The sequence below is a fragment of the Myotis myotis genome, unplaced genomic scaffold (genome assembly GCF_014108235.1).
Source record: "Myotis myotis isolate mMyoMyo1 unplaced genomic scaffold, mMyoMyo1.p scaffold_m19_p_7, whole genome shotgun sequence".
NCBI classification, from domain to species: Eukaryota; Metazoa; Chordata; class Mammalia; order Chiroptera; family Vespertilionidae; genus Myotis; species Myotis myotis.
This window is the reverse complement of record NW_023416379.1, coordinates 14,861,474-14,884,123: the sequence shown is the minus strand read 5'-3', so window position 1 is coordinate 14,884,123 and position 22,650 is coordinate 14,861,474. Positions and strand designations below refer to the sequence as shown.

General features: G+C 39.9%; 1 protein-coding gene across 4 annotated transcripts in view; it reads right to left on the bottom strand.

Annotated features, from left to right (window-relative positions):
• The window catches only part of PKIB (cAMP-dependent protein kinase inhibitor beta), a 78,643-nt gene extending 58,374 nt beyond the window's left edge, over positions 1 to 20,269 (bottom strand). The window contains exons 1-2 of one of the 4 annotated variants that reach the window (XM_036317950.1): positions 20,059 to 20,175; positions 6,887 to 6,948 (exon numbers count right to left, since the gene is read on the bottom strand). The gene's annotated coding sequence lies outside the window, so the exon portion shown is untranslated. Of the gene's footprint in view, positions 1 to 6,886; positions 6,949 to 20,058 lie in introns of all 4 variants that reach the window. The other 3 variants (XM_036317951.1, XM_036317949.1, XM_036317948.1) reach the window with 3 other exon arrangements.
• Between the last annotated feature and the right edge of the window lie 2,381 nt (positions 20,270 to 22,650).

Genomic DNA, 22,650 nt, shown 5'->3' with positions numbered 1-22,650 from the left:
ATGACTATAGTTACAATTTCTATGCTATGTACAATGTAGAATAAAAGGTTGACATCAATCAAAAATAGCATGTGTTCTCAACCCTCTGTACATTAGGATTTTACAGGCTGAATTTGAAAATTAATAAAATTACCCCAATTTTATAAGTACATTATTAGGTACTTGATGCTTAACACATGTTAAATCTTTACTTACAATGTATTATTTATCTTACATAGAGTACTTTAGCAATTATATATTTCCAGCAGGTAGTCAAGTATACTGGTTTCGTTTATCTTATAAATGTATAAAACAACTTTAAAAAATAATAACAAATTTGAAATTAATGAAATTTAAAAATTATTTGCAAGACTTTTGATCCTAGGAGTTATATTAGAAATTTAAAATAAAAATGAGAGAAACCAAGATGGCGGCATAGGTTAACGCTGGAGATTGCTGCCTCGAACAAGCACTTCAAAAAACAACTAAAAGACGGAACGGACATCATCCAGAACCACAGGAAGGCTGGCTGAGTGGAAATTCTACAACTAGGAGGAAAGAGAATATCATACCCAGACTCAGAGGAGGCGCAGTGCTGAAGTGAAATACTAAGGTGCGGAGTGCACCCGGAGCCGACTGGAGGTGAAGGGCGCGGTTGTTGTTTTCAATCGGGAGGGAGTTTCAGACTCTGAGCTCCAGATCTGGGTGAGTCTCTAGGGACCCAGACTCAAACGGGAGAAGCGGGACTGTCTGGCTTTGGTCGGAACTCGAACGCAGCTTTCTCTCCGAGGTTTGCAGCAGTTGCTGGGACTCTGTGAGGCAGAGCCCCTAGGGACGGAACTGAGAGCAGCCATAACTGCTCACTCCGGCCCGCCCTGTAGATCCCCGGGGACCCGCCCCGCCCAAGCCCTGCGCAGAGCCATTTGCCGGATAGCCTCAGGCAAATGCTAGATTAGCACCGCCCTAGAGATCCAGCACAGAAGCTCTTCCACTGCAGACACAGCTGACTCTCATAGCCAGTTAGCCTGGAGGTCAAATCACCCCCGGTATTGCCGACAACAATCAAGGCTTAACTACAACAAGACTGCGCACAAAGACCACTAGGGCGTGCACCAAGAAAGCATAAAAAATGCGGAGACAAAGAAACAGGACAAAACTGTCAATGGAGGATATTGAGTTCAGAACCACACTTTTAAGGTCTCTTAAGAACTGTCTAGAAGCCGCCGATAAATGTAGTGAGATCCTCAAGAAATCTAATGAGACCCTTGATGTTATGATAAAGAACCAACTAGAAATTAAGCATACACTGACTGAAATAACGAATACTGTACAGACTCCCAACAGCAGACCAGAGGAGCGCAAGAATCAAGGCAAAGATTTGAAATGCGAAGAAGCAAAAAACACCCAACTGGAAAAGCAAAATGAAAAAAGAATCCGAAAATACGAAGATAGTGTAAGGAGCCTCTGGGACAGCTTCAAGCGTACCAACATCAGAATTATAGGGGTGCCAGAAGATGAGAGAGAGCAAGATATTGAAAACCTATTTGAAGAAATAATGACAGAAAACTTCCCCCACCTGGTGAAAGAAATAGACTTACAGGTCCAGGAAGTGCAGAGAACCCCAAACAAAAGGAACCCAAAGAGGACCACACCAAGACACATCATAATTAAAATGCCAAGAGCAAAAGACAAAGAGAGAATCTTAAAAGCAGCAAGAGAAAGAAACTCACTTACCTACAAGGGAATACCCATACGACTGTCAGCTGATTTCTCAACAGAAACTTTGCAGGCCAGAAGGGAATGGCAAGAAATATTCAAAGTGATGAATACCGAGAACCTACAACCAAGATTACTTTATCCAGCAAAGCTATCATTCAGAACTGAAGGTCAGATAAAGAGCTTCACAGATAAGGAAAAGCTAAAGGAGTTCATCACCACCAAACCAGGATTATATGAAATGCTGAAAGGTATCCTTTAAGAAGAGGAAGAAGAAGAAAAAGGTAAAGATACAAATTATGAACAACAAATATGCATCTATCAACAAGTGAATCTAAGAATCAAGTGAATAAATAATCTGGTGATCATAATATAATCAGGGACATAGAAAGGGAATGAACTGACTATTCTTGGGGGGGAAAGGGGTGTGGGAGATGCGGGAAGAGACTGGACAAAAATTGTGCACCTATGGACAGTGGGTGGGGAGTGAGGGCGGAGGGTGGGGCGGGAACTGGGAGGAGGGGAGTTATGGGGGGAAAAAAGAGGAACAAATGTAATAATCTGAACAATAAAGATTTAATAAAAAACAAACAAACAAACAAAAAATAATAATAAAATAAAATAAAAATGAAATGACTGATTTGTCCTAACTCCATGTACTATAAATGACATAATTACAGTATCACCCTACTATGAAAAACACCTGAGACTGGGCCTGGTACAGGAAAATGCAGACCTGAGTTGGAACCAAAACCCCTGGTTAATTAATGAGTCAGTTCTCTGTCTCCCATACAATCTTGGCACACCCAAACCTTGCAGAAACAGATATGCCACATTCATTAGCTAGCCAGCTGTTATCAAGACAACTAGGGCAAAGCTAAGCTGACAAATAAGTGGAAAAAAGATGACTTCTGATCACCAAGGAAACCTGACTTACCTGGCCACACTTTGCTACCTATTGCAACAAATGGGACTTTATCCAGTGGAAAGAGGCAGTAATTAGATTTTTCTGGGCAGGGAGAAAGCAAGCATAAGGAAAAAAATGGATTAAAACCATACTGTAACTAGCCATTCTAAAGGCAGGATAGTAGGCATTTCCTTGATGAGGTAGCCTTAAGAATCCATCTTCTCTCTCTCTCTCTCTCTCTCTCTCTCTCTCTCTCTCTCTCTCTCTATATATATATATATATATATATATATATATTAGTATTTTATTTGTCAGGGGGGCATTTAGATATTTTATTTAATTGTTGACAGTATTACAGATATCTCCCATTTTTCCACCTTTATTCCCTCCTCCTAGCTACTACCCCCTCCCCCCACCCCAACCAAACCAGGTCTTCACTGCCCTACTGCTCATGTCCATGGGCTATGCATATTCTACATCGTTTTTAAACATAAGAAACAGCATGATGAAAAGAACAATGGGTTGGAAAGGTATATATCTTCTGGATGTTACCCCAAGCAATTGTTTGCTTTGGAGAGTTGGGCTGAGTATTTCAAGGACTGTATTAAACCAACTGTGCTACTCAGAACGTCATTTCCCTCCCACAACCCTGTTTTTTTCCGATGCAGGCTAATCCTCCACTGTGACCTGCCTGGGAGAGTCCTAGTTTACTTACATTTTCCCAACTTCCCATTTGGCTTAGTTTTTGTCATTTTCAAAAGTTCTCAGTGTTGACAATACATAAAGACATAAATTAGAAGGATGTTTTCTCCTAACTCTTCCAGCAATAACATCCTGTCATCCATGATCACCAGATGTGAATAGCAAATGTCTTATCAAGGAAAACAGACATTTCACCAGGGAGAACAGAACTGGAACTATATATAACTACGCAGATCTCGAAAACATCGTGTTGTTAAAAAGCAATGTGGTATTATTTTTGTAAAATTTAAAAGCACAACCAGGACTAAATATTCAAATGATTGCGTAAATACATGGGCAAAAGTATAAAATGGATTGGAACAATATACACTAATTTATAGGTGCTTCTGGAAGGAGACTTAACTAATTGTAGGATTTTGTTACTTTAAACGTATTTTAAGTCAATTCTGAGAGGTGGGAGTTGATTTTATTCGTTGTTCTTCTCTGTCTTGTTTAAATGTCTAAAATATAAACACAATAATATAAAACAGAACATGGACTAGTGAATCAAAGAGAAGGTGGAGCTAATCAAGAAAGACCTGGGAAAGTGAGCAGAGTATTGAAATGGCTCATTTATTGCAGCTGGTAAACACAACGTGCAGTCGACCAGTCTTTTGAGTCGATATTACAGGCAATCCCAAATTGTTTCATTGGCTCGTGTTGGCATAACCAGGCTATAGCACAACCACCTTTTGGCTTTCTTAATGGCTAATTCAAACTCTTCAATGGTCAATACCAGCAACATGACTAAAACACAGAAACTGATTGCAACACAGATACTTAGTTACAGCCAAAGCCCCAGCAACTCAAATTCATCCAAGTGCATGAGCAGGCTTTCTTTGAACAGGCCATTGCACACTGTCCCATATCCTTTCTGATACAACAAATGGAGGGTGACAGTATAGGTCCCTTAGCATAATTCAAAGAGTTACAGACTGAGCTGGAAAGGGAATCTTTCCAACAACAGAACAAATAAGCAAATGCTAACAAAATGCAACAATTGGCCCAAGTTGTTTTGGGGGTTTTAAAATATATTTTTATTGATTTCAGAAATGAAGGGAAAGAGATAGAAACATCAATGATGAGAAGCATTGATGGATGCCTCCTGCACCCCTGCAACACTCCATTGGGGATCCAGCCCACAATCTGTGCACATGCCCTGACCGGGAATTGAACCGTGACCTTTTGGTTCATAGGTTGACCCTCAACCACTAAGCCACGCCGGCCTGGCAGCCCAATTTTTTTTTTAATGTCATGCGCTTACTATCTCTCACTGCACATTTTAGAAAGATTTTGTTTTTACAAACCCCAGGACAGGGAGAGAGGGACTTACTACATTAATGGGTATCATTTTAACTTTCTGGATTGTTTGAGGCAGTCTAAGTGTTTCCCAAGATGAGACTCCAAGTCCCCATAACAGTCCCATTTATTGCATGCCTAGTATAGGCCAAACATTTTAAATTAGCTCATTTACACTCATTATTTTATTCAGTTCTCACTGCAGTCCTGTGGACATACACTACTACTATCCCCATTTCTCTGATGTAGGGACTAAGACACAGAGATGAGAAAGTTGGCCAAGGTCCAGGAGTGGAGGGCAAAACTGGTCGGCTTGACTCCATAGCAGCCTGAGAGTCCTTCAATATATCGTCGTCAGGGGAGGCCTTCCCATTAAGGAGCTCAATAACATTTCCTGCAACCTTTGTCCTCAGGGATGAGTTCATTACCAACCTTCCATCCTCAACCTGTCACCACCCCACAGGCAAATCCCCTGTGCCACACTCCCTCCTAGTGGGACCAAGCTTCTGGAACCATCTCTGTTACCAGGGGTAGCTTCTTATAATTACAGGCAGCCATTTCTTTGATTAAGTAAAAATGTGTCTTCCTCTCATTCCCATCCACTCCACCAAGCTTTGCCTTCTCGATCACACAGAACAGATGATAGTCCTCATATAATTGAACAAAGCTAGCATGTCATCCCTAAGATTTCCCCAAGTCCTAACCATCAGTCGGTCACTCCTGACCTGATGCTCTTAGTCCCTCACAGACCTGTAGTCAGTTTTTTTCTTGGTCAGCATCTCCAGTTCACAAACCCTGGGTTAGTGCAAAGCATCTACACTCCGAATCCTCAGTGCACCGAGAGGTGCCGGCACAGGGTAACCGGGGTAAGGGCTCAATAAATACTTACTGAATAAAGGAATGAGAGTTTGCAAACACTGTGAACATTAAATGGCGATTATATTGTGATCACTACCAATTAGTGCTAAACTGTCAATGACCACCTCCATTCTTTGTATATATTTTTTTTCTCTCCTTTGCAAGGGTTGTCTGTTCTGCTCTTTTGTTTGTTGGTTGTCTTCTTTGTTTTGTCACCCATTTTACCCTCCAGAACTCACCGCTTTCAAATTGTTCTTTGACAGTCTTCAAAAAGTGACAGCCAGGCTAGCATGAAAATTAACAAGATTTATTTCTTGATCTCTAGGTTTGTGCTTGTTTGATTTTGTTATTCTTATTTAACACAAAATGTCTACGCCTCTCTTTTGCTTTTATTACTCATGAGAAGAAAACATCTCATGCATTTCTTTTGGCTACATCTAGGCCTTTTTTCTGAGGGTGGTCAATAATATATAAACTAAATATATATCTATGCACAAAGAGTCATGCTTAAACCAGTGTTTGTTGTTGGGGGGGCGGGGGTTGAAGCTAGGATCTAAACTCTATAATAATATTTATTATTATTTAGATTCAGGCATTTTCAGACATGTCTCATGGGCCAGCAGGATAGATCTGCCAAGGATATAACTTCATGAATTCTTATAAAAAGAGCATTGATGATGGCTGTTAGCCAACACCCAGGACCAAGACCTCTAAGTTTCCTGATAAAATGCCACCTAAATTATTAACAGTCCTAGTCCTTGTGTCAGAGAGGGAAGAACCTCTTTAGAGTTGATGGGTAAAGAGAGTGGAAGAAACAAACCTGATCCAAGGACAATGGTCAGGTTAGAAAGGAGGGGAAAGGTGGCTGAATGCAGAACATTGGGCAATTTGATTGTGGAAACTGAAGGGCACCACAGCTGAGACAGAGGCAGGGTGGGGATGGTCCATGTCAGCCGAGGGACCGCTAGCAGAAAGACGTGGAGCAGCGTGAGGGGCCTCAGGAGGAACAGCAGTGGCCACCAATCAAGCCATTGCCAATGGACACGGAGACAGAATGGATATAAACCAGAAGACGGGGAAGTTCATGGGCCTGCTGGTCACTCTTTTTATGAGCTATTTTGGGACTTGGAGTCTAGTAATTTTCCTACTAGAACCCAAGAGAAAAAAAAAAAAATCACTGTTTTGTTAGCATTCATGTGAATTGATTGTCAAAGATCAGGCTGATATCACACACACAAAAAAAAACCCACCTTTTCCTCTTCGTTTCATTGTTCATTGATCATAATACATTTTCCTGCCTCACTTGTTCTGGGGCCCCAGCATTAAAAAAGCAGAGCTACGCTGGAGGGAGATTAAGAAAACAATCTTTCCTGCACCATACTCTACCTTAGAACGGGAAATACTTCTCTCCAAATGTTATCATTGTGGCACTCCTCTCCAAGTATCCACTGCATAATTGAAGACAGAAAACTGGAATTATTTCACTGTTATTAGTGATAACATGTTTTAAGACTTTATAAAAATTCAGGAATTACTCAATGACGTTGTGAATAACTTCTACTGAAACGAGATGCTCTGGCACGTGCAAGAAGTATAAAACTCTCTAGTTGCAATCCCTTACTCTCTTGGATGCTAGAACTCAAATTTAGTTGACCTTTTTAGGTGAAACAATCCTAATTTCTAAGATATTGTCTTCTCTCGAATTCCACCTTTATTTTTAACAAGGACATACTACATATTCACCCTACAAACATTTCTGCGAATGTTCTGTGCCTGCAGCAGGTACAATACCACATGAGTACCAGCCCAGGAAGGGCTCTGCTTCAGGAAGCCTTCAAAATGTAGTGCATTTGGAATATTAGTCAGAAATTTCTGATTTATTAATTCTATCCCCCCCAAATATCAAGGAAAGGACTTTCAAACACATTTTAGGCATGCAACCTGGGTATCCTTTCTGTTTATATGTATACAAGTTCTAATATGTCCATAGTCTTCACCTATGGTTTCTGCCTTTAATGTCATATTAGACACGATTATAAAATTAGTCACCAATATATTTTCCTTCAGTTGTTTCCTTATGTTTTCTTTCTTAATTAATCTGATATTTATTTTATATCATATGAATAACACAAATATACAGATAATGTAAAATAAAATGCTATCTTTATTTTGCTTAAATCCGTTTTGGGAATGTTCAAGCTGATTTAGCTCCTCTAAGTTTCTATTTTAGTAAAAAGTACCGTATTGTCTTAGTGATTGTAACTTTATAATTTTTTTTAATACTTAGAATTAGAAGTTCCTTCTTCATTAATCTTTATTTTCTGTTTGTTTATTTATTTTTGTTAATCCTCACCCGAGGATATTTTTCACTGATTTTTAGGGAGAGTGGTAGAGAGAGGGGAAGACAGAGAAATATTGATGTGGGAGAAATACATCGATTGGTTGCCTCCTGCATGAGCCCTGACCAGAGTCCGGGCTGGGGAGGAGCCTACAACCAAGGTGCTTGTCCTTGACCAGAATGGAACCCGGGACCCTTTGGTTGGCAGGCCGACACTTTATCCACTGAGCCAAACTGGCTAGGGCCATTAATCTTTATTTTCAAAATTTTATTTTTCCCAGGATGTCCATTATTCCTGATGAATTTTAGTAGCTATTTTGCCAACCTCTCCATGAAAATCTCTTTTGGTTTTAAATTGACTTTCATTAACTTTATAATTAATTTGGGGATGCTACATTTTTCCGGTATTTATTATTCTCATCCAGGAATACAACACAAATCTCCATGACAGCTAATATTTTGTGTTTCTCAATAAAATGTTTTATTTTAATTATTCTTGTACATTTCTTACATATTTTATTCATACATATGTGATATTTCATTGCTATGATAAATGGGATTTCTTCATCATTTTCAATTTGTAGCTGTAATAGGAAAGTCAATTGGTTTAAACACATTTATTTTTTGTATGGCTACTTAACTGAAGTCTCTTATTCTAATAATTCTTTAGTTGATTTTCTTGGAATTTTTTAGTAAAAAATACATTTTTTAAGAAAAAAAGATGCCACCTCTTTTCAAATAATTATAACTTTTGAGAGGCAGCACACCGAGTATTATACTATTAAAGATTAAAGACACAAGTTAAAACACTTGAGTTTTAATTAAGCTCTACCACTTATTAGCCTTCTCTGGGACTCAGCTTTCTAATTTGTAAAATGAGAATGACAGTCCATATTCCAGGATTGTTGTGAAGATTAAGTGAGTTAATATTTGTCAAGTATTTAGAACTGTTTCTAGCATATACAATAAAGAATTTTAAAAATGTTAGTCTTTTTTAAAATGTACAGCATTGGCTGGAATTTATAGAATGATGTTAACTATAAGTGATGGAGTTGGGTATATAGTAAGCCTCTAACATTTTTCTATTTTCTTGAATTGATTTTTCACAATGTCATAACATTTCCTCTATTCCTAAATTACTATGTTGTGTGTGTATTTTCTGAAAAGAAATACTATTGCACCCTAACCAGTTTGGCTCAATGGATAGAGCATTGGCCTGCGGACTGAAGGGTCCCGGGTTTGATTCTGGTTTGCAGGCTTGATCCCCAGTAGAGGGCGTGCAGGAGGCAGATCAGTGATTCTCTCTCTCATTGTTGATGTTTCTATCTCTCTTTCCTCTCTGAAATCAATAAAATATATTTTTAAAACAGAAAGAAATACAATTGCATTTTATTAAATGTTATTTGGAATCTATTAGGAAGTAAAAAAATAGGGGTTTTATTCTTTCGTCTTGACTATACAAGTATTTTAATAAATTTCCCAATATTGAACCATTTTTACAATCCTAGAATACACATCATTTTTTGTTTTATTCTATTTTGTTCGTTTCTATATTCCTGTATTTAGTATTTCAATGAATTTTTGTGATTTTCTTTTTTGTGCTCCTTTTATTAGTTTTTATTCTTGTTTTCTAGTATGCTTTTCATTAAAGAAATCATAAAAATATTCCATCTCTTTGTAGAGTTTATAGAGTGTGGAATAACATGTTCCTTAAAGACGTATTTTTTTCAATCGCTAATTATAAATTCCTGATGAAAACAAGATAGTTTGCTCACCTAAACAGAGTATTTCGGCTTCTGCCAAGTCTTCCTGTCCAAACTGATCAAAAATGGACAAAATTAGGCTCAAATCCTAACTTCACATCCACCAGCTAAATGTGTGCACTTGGCAAGGTGCATTTTTATCACAGGGACTCACCACACCTTCCTTACATTCCTCACAAAGTTATTATGAGGATGACATGAGATTATGTTTATAAATTACTATACACTCCAGCTATCAATTCAATAAATTGTTTTACAGCTTCGTTCTTATTTTCCTTAAATACAAAATTAATGTTTACCATTTCTTTGCTATTTTTTCCTTAGTATGGATAGTTTAGTTATGTAGAAATATAAATGTTGCTGATAAAATTATTTGTGTGAAATTGCTTCATTTTTATCATAGATTTCAATTAGGAACATTCTCTAGTGACATAAATGTAAAAGCTGACATGACAGTGAAAATGCTCTGATAACACATGAAAATGAACCCACTGTCATTGTCTAAACGAAATCACAGTGGGTTAACAGGACAGCTGTACTGTTTTGAGAAAACCAGGCAATGAGCCTAAACCAAATGTAATGTCTTCCACTCTTTCCTGTTCCCTTGGAGCTTTGTTCTCATGGAAATCCGAGAGTGGGAGGAGAAGGTTAGTGCCTTTACCCAGGCTGAGGCCTATCCTCGCTCCCTGACCTCATGTACACTGCACAGGGGAGCAAGGCTTTCACGCCAGGCGGGAGAACGCAGCACTGAGGGGTTGCGTGGCCTCACATACAAATCCTACCGACACAATACAATTTTTGTGAATTATTAAGACTGAAACATGAATGTAGCCTCAGTTTTAAAGGGCACACAATTTGTATAGGTGAATATAAATATATATATATATACAGATATATACTGTATGTACAGTATGAAGTGTATATACAGGGTGGGACAAAAAGTAGGGTTACAGTTGTGAGTACTGCAAAACACAGAGCTTATTCTTGTATCATTGTATTATTTTCCATATAAATAACTGCAAACCTACATTAGCCCCACCCTGTATATATGCTACATATAGTCTATATAGTATATGTAGTATATACACATGTAAGTATAAACAGAAATCTATATATATATTCATATTCACCTCCACAATGGATGTCATTTATATATATCATTGTCACATAGATGCCATTTTTATACAGGGGTGGGCAAAAATAGGTTAATAATAATAAATAATATAATAATTTATAAATAAATAATACAAGAATAAACTGCTTTGTGTATTCACAACTGTAAACCTACTTTTGCCTACCCTGTATATAAAATATATATGATATATAGAAGGATATATAGATATATATGTCATTAGCACATAGAAACCTGTTTCTCAAAAAAGTGAGATTTATGTCCACTTTCTGATTATAAATCTTTTACTGTGTAGTTACTGAACTTTTCTGGGCAGGACTAGACTTCCCCATATGTAAAATAATAGTACCTATTACATAGAGTTGTTGGGAGACTTAAATGACATACTTTGTCATACAGAACAATGTCTGACACATACTGTACTTAATATGTTTTAGATTTATTAATACTCTTAAATAACAACAGTAAATAGGATGCTCCTGCCAATGATATATACATATGTGTGTGTATATATATGTGTATATATGTATCTATGATACAATTAGTAAAGAAATCACTTTTAAACATTAAGTAGCTTTGAATAAGGCATCTTAGAAAAACATTTAAATGTTCCATTACTATTAGATTTCTCAGGAGTACTCTAATTGAATGGTTTAGGCACATGAGTGGGTATGCACATATACGTGTGTGAAACAAAAACCTGTATGTACTTCTTCAGAAGAATTTTAATTTTTCTTTTTTAAATAATATAGGTCCTTATACAAGAGTATAGTGCCAACAAAGAAGCTTCCCCTTTGTACCCTCGCAAAGTCACGGCTCCCAAACCCTTTGGATCAGCAGGCAGTCACCGCCCAAGGCCAGAAGTACTGGCTGAAAAGGTAGTGGGAAGGAAGGATATAAGAAAGGTTTATACCACTTCCCTCTAGCTGGCCAATGTTAATTATTTCTCAAATCTAACAGTTGCAGGCTTCTCTGCTTTACAATTTAGCCTCAGATGCGCTGTGTGCTGTTCCCAAGACGCGGAAAGAGCTCAATTTTGGCTGTTCAAATATGTGCCTAGATCTTCAGGAGAAGCCATTGCTCAACACCGGCAGCTCGGAGTCCTTAAAGCAGAGCTCAAGCCCCTTTCAAGAGCTGGTTAGTTTCGGCATGTTATCAACTCTCCCGGAGAGTCATTTACAGACTGGGTTAAATATTAAAAACAAAATAAGATGTGGTTCTGGTGCGTTGTCTTTTGACTTTTCTATACAGAAAAAAAAAAAATTCAAAGCAGTATCTCATGTGGTCTTGGTGAGTTGTCTTTTGACTTCTCTATACAGAAAAAAAAAAAATTCAAAGCAGTATCTCAAATATTAGCAGCAAGTTCTTGCATTGATATTGAGTCAAATAATTTGCCATTGTAGACCCACTTGACAAGGCCAGAGTTAGCTTGCTGGCTTTTCTCAAATGTAAATATTTGCTTTGGCTAAATAATGTTAATAGGAAAAGTCACATATTTAATGTGGCATAAAGAAAAAGTACTTTCCATTGACCCGGAAAATTTACCTTGCAACTCAGCCTGGAGGAGAAAGAAACTGGAAGGAAAGAACCTGAAATGAGAACTCCAGCTGCCACAACTACCTCCCTTGCACCAAGTTCATGGTTAATTGAATTTCCATCAATAATTCCATACATTGCTTGCAGGTTCATAGAGCACAAGTTATTGACTTAGATTCTGAGGTCAAATACTTACTGCTAGCAACCCTTGTGACTCTGAGGGAGGCTTGGCCCCCTGCCAGCTTGTACTGCTTCTCCCATGGGGGCAGGCCTGAAACTGCTGTAAAGCTGCATGGGGGATGATGTGCCACCATGAGCCCCTGGTTGCTCAGCAACAACCCCTTATGACTGGTCCTCGGGGACTGCTAGGCAACAGCACTGAGTCTGACCCAACTGCTCCCAGAGCACTGCCTCTCAAGAGGGCCAGGCTCACAGGAGGCCAAGGGCCCGAAGTGACTAGTTACATAACTTACGCACATTTCTCGGAATGCTCTCCAGCTGTCACTAAATAAAAAAAACAGAGCAGAGCTAGCTCCTACCCTGAGGGAAACCCTTGAATGTATCCTTACTTTAAACTCCATCCTTGGATCTTTAGAGAAGCTGACAAGTGAGACAAGTGAAAGGACTAAGAAGTACAAATTGGTAGTTACAAAGTAGTCATGATGATGTAACGTACAGTATAGGGAATACAGTCAATAATATTGGAATAACTATGGATGGTGGCAGGTGGGTACTGGGAATTACAGGGGGAACACTTTGTAAAGTATATGATTGTCCGACTACTATGCTGTACACCTGAAACTAATACAAAATAGTATTAAGTGTAAACTGTAAATGTGAAATAAAATTTGAAAAACAAAGCTGAAGGAATTAAATGCTAGATATAAGAGGAGAAATTAATGAAATAGGAAATAATGCAATAAAGATCAGCAAAAAACGTACACAACTGTTGTATTTATTTACACATAAACTATCAAAATACTTTTTTCAAAATACTTTTTGACTCATAAAATACACCACTGATTATATAACTCCCTACTCAGAATCATCCAAGGATGCAAATTAGCTACAAATTTAACATTAAAGTCTTCAGCCCAGCATTTAAGATTCTTCACTACAGCCCCAATCTACCTTTCTACCCTTGTCTTTTCCCACTCCCTAAAATTCTACACAACTCTGCCTCCTCCTTTCCTGTATTTGCACCTTTGTTCATACTGTTCTTCCAATCAGGAATGTTTCGCCCACTCATTGAAATTCCATCAGTCCTTCAAAGACCATCCTAATGACTGCATCCTCTATAAAATCTTTCTGATCAATTTCAAAGTTTATCTTTCTTTCCTTTGAAATCCCACAGCACTTTTTACTTGTTTTGTGGCACCCATTACAGTCAGCCTAGCAGAAATGTTATTATGTGTATTATCTTCCTTCATCTCCCCCAAATGGATAGAATTCTAAGCTTCCTACAGAAAGGATGGAGTGTCAATCTCTCTTGCACGCACCATATCACTAACATGAGTTCCCAAATCCAGGAGGGTGCTTTATTTCTTTTTCTTTTTTCCAGGAGGGTGTTTTTAAACAAGTATTTGCTTATTTGAATTAGGTAACCATTCATCTCAGAGAGGTATGTACTGAGTTCCAAAATTCATTAGAAACTTTAATAAAGGACATCTGTAAATATGCACAGAAATGAACCTAAAAATAAATGAGCACACATAGCACTAAAATATGGAATTATAGACTCTATTTAGAATAATGCAAGAACTTTGTTCAATGTACTGATTTAACGATGAAGAACTGAAATCAAATTCAGAAGTACTGGTGTAACTACGTTGACAAAAAATTGGAATCTCAAGAGATTAGGAAACTTCTTCAGATTCACATGACTACTTAAAAGTTGAATTGGCCTCATGTCAAAGTTTTTAAATTTCTACTTTAATTATCTATTCCACTATTACCACTCAAATCATCTGTTGATTTTATTTTTAATGTTAGCTCCAAAAATGTTTATGTAAAAAAGAATGATTAACTTTAATTTATTATTTATCTTCAAAATATTATTTGAATAGCCAGAATTTTTTTAAAAATCCATTAATAGTGATTACACAGAATTTTATTGAACAAAATTTATTTACACAAAGCTTACTTATTTTGCAACTTAACTACAAAGAATATAGTCAAGAATCAGGATATTAAGAAATATTGCTGTTCAGTTAAAATAAATGTCATAAAACCTATACACTAATCATGTTCAGCTGTTTACTCATAAGACATTGCTACAGGTTTCATCAGATCCTGTTAATGCCTCTGTTTTGTTTTTAACCTGTTTGTCACCAGTTTAAAGGATAGTAAAGTTTGCCTGCCCCTAGCTATTTGGCTCAGTGGATAGAGCGTCGGCCTGCAGTCTGAAGGACCCTGGGTTCAATTCCAATCAAGGGCACATGCCAGTTTGCAGGCTCCATCCCCAGTAGAGGGAGTGTAGGAGGCAGCCCATCAATGATTCTCTCTCATCATTGATGTTTCTATCTCTCTCTCCCCGCTTCCTCTCTGAAATCAACAAAAATATATATTTTTTAAAAAGTTTGCCTGCCCAACATCCACTTCCCTTTTGAAGAGACATCCCTCCTGTTTCACTCCATATGATTCAGTTGTTTCTAAGGGCCGATTTGAGAGCCAGACCTGACAAATCAGAGTTCCCTATATGCCCATAGCCACAGTGATCAGTTCAGAGGTGATGAGTGACTCAAACCCATCCCAGCAAGCTTAGGATGTTTTTCCAACCCAGCCAATGCTTAAAGAGTGGGTTCACAATGCAGGTTAGTCTATCTTAGGTCTGGTGCCAAACCTACTAAGTAAAGGTGCTTTTTTTCTCTTTGAATTTAAACTTGAGACGTTAGACCTGGAGCTTTTGATAGCAGTTTTGTCACTAAGCAGGGCCTAAGAATAAAGCCAAATTGAAAGAGAATAGAGCCAAAAAGTAAAAGGAAATTGGGTCATTACAAAATAATTTGAGTCCTAGATCAACTGTGACTGAAGTTTGGCTTACATAAATCTGATAAATTCTCCCTATCTCCTCAAGCCAATTTGATGCTGATTTTCTATCATAGGCAACTATAACATTCCTAAGTAATGCACTTGGTCATCTGAGTTTCTCAACCCACACTAAATTAAAAGGGAGAGATAGAGAAAGAGAGAGAGAGAGAAGGAACAGCAAGAGCCATCACATACATCCTTACTCAACATCAGAGATAGGTTCTGAGACTAAGCAAAACAACGTATAATGAAACTAATTTTACCATACAATAATTGATATAAGTAAGAATTAAGTTCCTACAGTATCTCACCAAAGTTATAACAAAAATAACATTATTCAAGGATCTTCTGTACTTAAATGAACTAATAACTTATAGCTTGAAAGGTGACATGTAAAAAAAAACGAATTTCAAAATTTTCAAAAATTTGAAGTCTTTATGTCAAGGACTTATGCCACATGGCATCCTGGGCGACCTCCCAGGCCCAGGGAAACCAAAACAGTTGATCATGCTACTTGGAAGTATACGGATTTTGCAATAATTTGCACAAACAAGAAGATAGGGGTCATAAGGTCATAGAGGAATCAAGGCAGGTGGTGGTGAGACTGAGGTTACTGTAGTTGTAAGGGAGAGGGTGGCAAGGGACTATCCAGAAGCACCCAGAATTCTTAGGTCCTCCATTGATTGTGGTAACGGAAATGAAATGCACTGAGAAACATCTGACTTCAAACAATAAGAGCATGGGTGGGTCAAAGTATTGGCCAACCCAATGAACAAGTGTAGGTGTAAATCTTTGGATTGGTGTAAAACTATATATATAAGATGCTATGCCCAGAGCGTTTCTGAATTTGAAATTTTAGGAAGGAACAATTTCACATGATAGCAAGCCCAAGGTGTGGCTACAGACGTGGTTGGGTGAGCAGTAAAAGAGAAGGTTACTGCTTGACTGTGGAGGTCAAAGACTGGTAGGTTGTGATGTTGGGTGTAGATACGGAGTCACTCAGACTGAGGACAGGAGAAGAAAACTGTATATCAATTTCTGGAGTGCTCAGTGAAGGAGTGGTTTGTTCAAGTGGTGAGTAGATAACAGGAATGACCAATGGTAGAGAACAGTGTAGCCAGATAGCTCAAGGGAACAGGGATGAGTAAGATGGTGGAGAAATAATGATCTGGAGATGGGATATAGGTGCTTGAAGGGCATTTGACCCATCTCCAACCCGGAGATTCATGAACTATGAAATAATAAATAGTCTCCAAAAAAGAGGGGGAAGTGGGAGGTCCAGGGGAGAGTCAAGTTTCAGGACTGGGGGGAAAAAGTGGAGGTTAAGAGGAGTTTACTGTGATTGAGTAGGTGTTCCAAAGGCATGATGGAATGATTTTGAAGGAAGGATAAAGAGCAGAAATTAGATCAGAAAGAGGCAGCACAAAGGATAAAAATACTTCAAGGCAAAGAGGAAAAATAAGTACACAAATAATAAAAACGGATTTTAATCATTAGAAAGTTATGTTTTCCAGGGCTAACAATATGATACGTTCCCAAACTGGTAATATGGGAATTTAGGGAGCGCCAACAGCTCTGATATGGGACATGGTATACTTTTTACTGCTGGGGAAGGTGTGAGTGACATACGTGTGTCAAGGCATCGTAGGGAGACAATCAAAAAGGCTGCAGCCAGGAAAGCCTATGAGTGGAAAGTCTGCGGGACTTCACAATGGTAGGGGCAGCTCTGAGGAAGTTTGGCTTCAAGGAGATCCAGGGGTGGGGGGCACAGGAGGTACACAGGAAATTAATTAGAAGAAATATTTTAATATCGCTATTGCCTTTTCTCTATAATACTGTAGAAGTGACAGAGATAAAAGAAAATTAGTAAAATGTATATGAAAATAATATATAAATTAATAGATGAACAATGACAACATAACAACAAAGGCATGATATAAAAAGAACAAAAACATGATATAAAAACAATAATGATAAAAACAATGACTGATGAGTTGATTAAACTTATTCTAATATCTCCCTGTATACCACATTAAGAGTAAAAACACTTTCAGAGTGCTTGACTAATTTCCCTTGTGATGAAGTATTTACAACTTTAACATCACATGCTCTTCGAACTCAAGAGAAAGCAACGTGTGTCCAAAAATGGGTTCAGGTAGGAATATTCCTACTCTGTCTAGAGTTTGTCCTTGTGATTTATTAATAGTCATCACAAATGCTGTCATCACAGGAAACTGTCTTCGAATTAATTTAAATGGGAGGCCAGTGTCAGACAGGGACAAACATCGTGCATGCACAAGTCAACGTTTATTTTTAAATTGCCAGTGTGCGTCATATGTACCGGTGGTCAATTGGTAGGATGGTCAGTCACTTAGCCTTTTATATATATAGATTAGTGGGGAAGGAATCAGTTATGGAACAAGTGGATTTGAGATGACTAGCCATTAAAAAATAGCAATTATAAAGTTAGATAACTCACTAAATTAACTTCCAAAGGGTAAAAATGTTAAATAAGAAAAGACATCAAAAGTACTTAAAAAAGTGTAGATGAATATTTTTACAAGTGGGAAAATCCTTCTCAAGCTTAATAAAGTCAGAATACGAGAAGAAATTGAGAGCAGCTTTGACATCGATCAAATTTAAGTATACTGCAAAGCAGTGTGCACCAAATAGTTAATGGCAAAAATCAACGGATTCAAAAACTGCAACTTAATAGATACACAGAGTTAATATCCCTATGAATAAAAAGCCCTTGAAACAAATAAACAAAAAGGATTAAAAATAGGCAAAGAATGTAGAAAAGCAACTCATAAAAGTAAATCCAAAATATCTGTTAAACATTTTGGCCAACTAAAACTATTCAGCTTCATTAACAACCAAAGAAATAAAAATAAGAGCTTTCTTTTCTCCCTGATTTCTAAATTTTAAAATTTTGACACAGTCTTAGTATGTTAATAAAAACGGTATTTTGAGTAGAAATAGCTATAGGACTTCTGAAAAAATAATTTGCAGAATGTATCACAAATCTTTAAAAAGTGAATATGCTCTTACATAGCAATTCCATGGAAATTTATTCAAAGAAAATAATCAAATAGGTCTGTACAGTGTATAAAATTATGAATGGTTATCTACTATGATATTGTTTGTAAAACCAAATTTGGAGAAATTTTGCATGCTTGTCAAAAGAAATTAGTTAAAAAATTTAATAGAACACTATACAGCCATTAAAAGTATGATTTTCTATGAAAGATATATTAAGATGATTTCTTAATTGGGAAATAGAGCATATCTATGACATTAGTTTTGTTTTGTTTTTTAAAAAAACCACAGATAAAGCAAAGAATTTTATAATTAATGGTGAAAATAAATATAGGTGAACTTGTTTTCTTAATACAATTCTGAAATCTCTGATTATCATTGACCAGCAGGGGACATACTTAGAGGAAACAAACAGGGTTTTCAAAATGCTGGTCTCAGCCAGCCCTGACTCAGAACCTACCCCGTTACTTCTTGTGACCTTATGGCCGTCAGATCTCATTTTAATAATCCGAATTCCGAGCTTTGGGATAGTAAATCCCAGAACAATTTTTAAAAATGTGTGGCAAGCAATGTCAATGAAGACGAAGGCATCTTGGATTTTGAATCTACATGCATCCAAAGCGAAATGCAATACTCAAAGTAAATCTAACCCAATACTTTTTCAGTATCCAAAGCATTAATGTAAGTTTTCGGGGATTTTTTATTTTGCTACCCCCCCCACCACCCCCCCTCCCGCCCCCAGGTGACTGTTTAAAGTGGTCATCAGGATCAAATCTCCACCTTCCAGTCCGGTGCAGGCTCTGGCCAACAACACCTGCAGTGTTGGGGTTCCTTCCTTTATATATTTTTAAATGTTTCCCGGGGGCCCCACTCAGGCCAAGCGCTTTTCCAAAGGAACCGGGTTGGGCTGCGCTCGCTCGGAGGATGAGCTCTGGGAGGATGGGGCTGGCGGGTCCGGCTCAGCCTCCCTCGGCAGGAATCGCCAGCCCCAGCCAGGGCAGCGGGGCCAGAACCTTCATCCCCGCACCCCCCCCCCCCCGGGCGGCACTTTCAGGAGCTCCCCGGGGGCCGCAGCCGTCAGGACCGAAGCCCCCCACCCCGCCCCCAGCCCCTCTCCCGAGCCTCTGCGGCCACGTTACATTCGCGTGTCTCCCTGGCGCCGGCCGGAGTCCCACGCTCCGGGGACATCCCACCGCTGCCGGGGACCCTGGGGATCATCGGCCTAATCATCCCCATGTTTCATCGAAGAAGGGACGGGCCCCGCTGGGGGAGGTGACCCGGCTAAAGACACGCAGGTCTGCTCCCCCGCAGGCGCGAGCAGCTGCCCGGGGTGGCAACGCGCAGCCCGCGGAAAACGGCGTGGCGAGGAGGCGAGGGGCTCAGCAACTTAGGGCAGGAGGCCACCGGTGTCCACCTTCAGGTCCGAGTGGGCACGCAGCAGGTGGCCAGACCTCCCCAGTTATGTTCCTGGACCCGAGCGCCGCCTTTCCCTCTAAAAGTGCCCTGCTTTGCCTGGGAATGGTGTGGTCCCCGAAGCAAAAGGGGCATGGGCTGGAACCCCCTCCCGCCCCCCGTGCCGGTGCCGACGGGCGCAACATGGGGAAGTTGCACTTACCACCTTTCCGCTGGCTCCGTCTCCCCCCAAGTCCCCAATCCTGTCCCTCCACCCGCACCGGGACACCCGCCCCGCCGCCCCGCCGCCCCGCCGCCCGGTACGCACCAGCTGCGCGCGGAGCCGCCCGCCGAGCCGGGGCCAGGTGTCCTGCGCGCGGGCTCGCCCAGCCTCGGTGGCCGGGGCGGCGCGGGCTGCAGCGCTGCCGCCTGCACAGCCGGGGGATGCGGCGGCGTCTGAGCGGCGGGCGGCGGCGAGGACTCCGGGGGCGGGGGGAGCGGCCGCAGGGACCCGCCCCCGGCTCCGAGCGCGGTTTCCCACGCGGCGTCCGGCTCTGCCTGCCGCCCCGGTCGCCAGCAGCTCTCCCCGCGGGCGCCTGGTGCGGGACTCTTTTATTCCTGCGAGCGCATTAACAGACAACTCATCAGCCGTGATTATCTCAGAAGCCGTGTCCTCCCCCGTCCGCCGGCCATTCTCAGTTCCTCTGGGTGATTGCTCGGGTTCTGTTAAGAATTTGCTTGATGTGACTGCGGGAATTCCGCTTCGCTCCCTGCTCCCAGACGCTGCAACTTGACCCTCCGACCTAGGCGTGCGCTCCCCGAGGTTTTTGCTCTCCAAGAGTCTTAAGGTTGCCCTTCGATCCAATGGCGGCTGTTTGGAGAAGGTGGGAATTGCATAATTTTCTCATCTGCACCTGGAGTCAACAGATGAGGAAGCAACATGCAATGCTGACAACTTTGGGGCAAAGCAAAGCAGAAAACAATGCATATCAAGTTTCACTTTCAAATTCTCAGGAGGAAAAGGAGGTCCTTACTACTGAGGTCTCATTGTGTCCTTTAAACCCCATATTAAATGGATGAGATGCTGTTGCAAAAATTAAGGTGCTCTTCTCGGCTTCCTGAGAAGGTGGCTTGTCCTCCCCGGCAAGATCTCTGGTGTCCTTATTAGTGTCCAAAGTCTTCTTAACACCAGTGTGCTCATTGATACTGTGCTCTGGCTTCCTATTCAGAGCCTAGGGTAGCTGCGATTCACTACTGACTACTTCCAAATTCCTTTTAGGCAAAGGCTACGCCTTCCCATATTCTCTGTGTTTCTTCTCTGCTGTCTGTATTCTCCTCGTATAAAAACACTTGTTGGATTTAGGATCCACCCCATTCATTCAGAAGGATCTCATCTGGAGCCCCTGATGCTCATTACATCTCCAAAGGCCCTTTGCAAATCAGACCTTAGCATTACCAGTCAATACCTATGCATAAGATATCGATTAGGTAAGGAAGGGAGAGATTTGGAAGGAAAGGAGGGAATGGCTGAAGCTTTAGCAGACAAGGCCCATGCTTTCCTCACTTATTCCAAACTCTATAGCGAAGATTCCTTTTTTTGTGGAGAGCGGCTACAGTGTTGGAAAGGTTGGAGCCTTGGACTAATGAGAGGGCACGTGGTCCTCTCCTGGCAAAACCAAGTACAAGTCCCAGCATAACTATAGTCAAAGGCTATAGTTGTAAGCTTGACCTTATGGTCCAAACCTGTGGTCCCACGTGGCTGAGTGATGCGGTCTTGATAGAGTTCAGGTGCATGTGATTGAGTAGATTCAAAACCCACGGGAACATTATAAACATCTTGACCACGCCCTTACTTTACCTCCTGGAATCTGGCTATAAAATAAAGACTTGGCTTGCAGGTCGTGTTGCTGTCTCTCTAATCAGAGAGCGGTGTCCCACCGAGGCCCAGCTTTATTGTCTTGTCTGTCTTATTTAATACTTCACCACCACCCCTCCCCCCTCAGGTTCACCCATGGCTGTGCTGGCGCGCTACACCTTTTAAGTAAAAAAGAGGACTTTGATACAGAATTCTAATTTGAAAGGATTTTCCCCTCAATACTTTAAAAAAGCTATTGTACTTTGTCCTACAAACTATGACTTTTATTGCCCGTTAAGATTTTCTTTTCCTGGTGATTTTAAGTACTTTCAGGCAGGAGGGCAAATCTGGTCCCTATTCCACCTTCCTGCATAGAAGCAGAATTCCGTTTAGTAATTTGTTTTTGACTTTTAGTTTTGTTTCATTTTTCATATAAATGCTTTACCAAAAAACACTCAGAAATAGTTCCGTGCACACAAGGGACATTTTATAAATACTTTGGATTGCATGAAGTACATCTTAAAGAAAAACGGGAAATCCTGTTCCCTTACATTCTTCTCAGAGGAAAACTTGCCTGGAGAAGTTAGTGGAGGAGCTCTGACCTGACAATTTCTATTGCCTTAACTTTTTATGCCTAAGTTTTCATATAAAATGGTACTGGGTGTTGACATTCTTCTCTAAAATTAAGAAAGGTTTTTGACATTAGATTCAAACAAGGACGGACTTAATTAGGGTTAAGTGGAAATCTAACTATCTTGCTTTTGAAGTACCTTAACAGTTGTGAATGTCATCTTTTATACGCTATTCATTATCATCAAGGGATCTAATACCAAGTCCTGCTCTGGCCATCATGTGATGAAGTCACCAACGCTGAGGCTGCATCTCAAAAAAGGGGACAAATAAAAATTATTTCTCAGTTCAACAGTGAGAGTCTCAGCTTTTACATGAACTAGAAGACAACAAACCATTGCTGTGATAGTTATAAACAGCTTCTGCAAACTTCTGTTTTATTGTAAAAGAAAAAGCGTGTAAACTTGCTGCATTCAACTCTTCCCCACCCTGTCT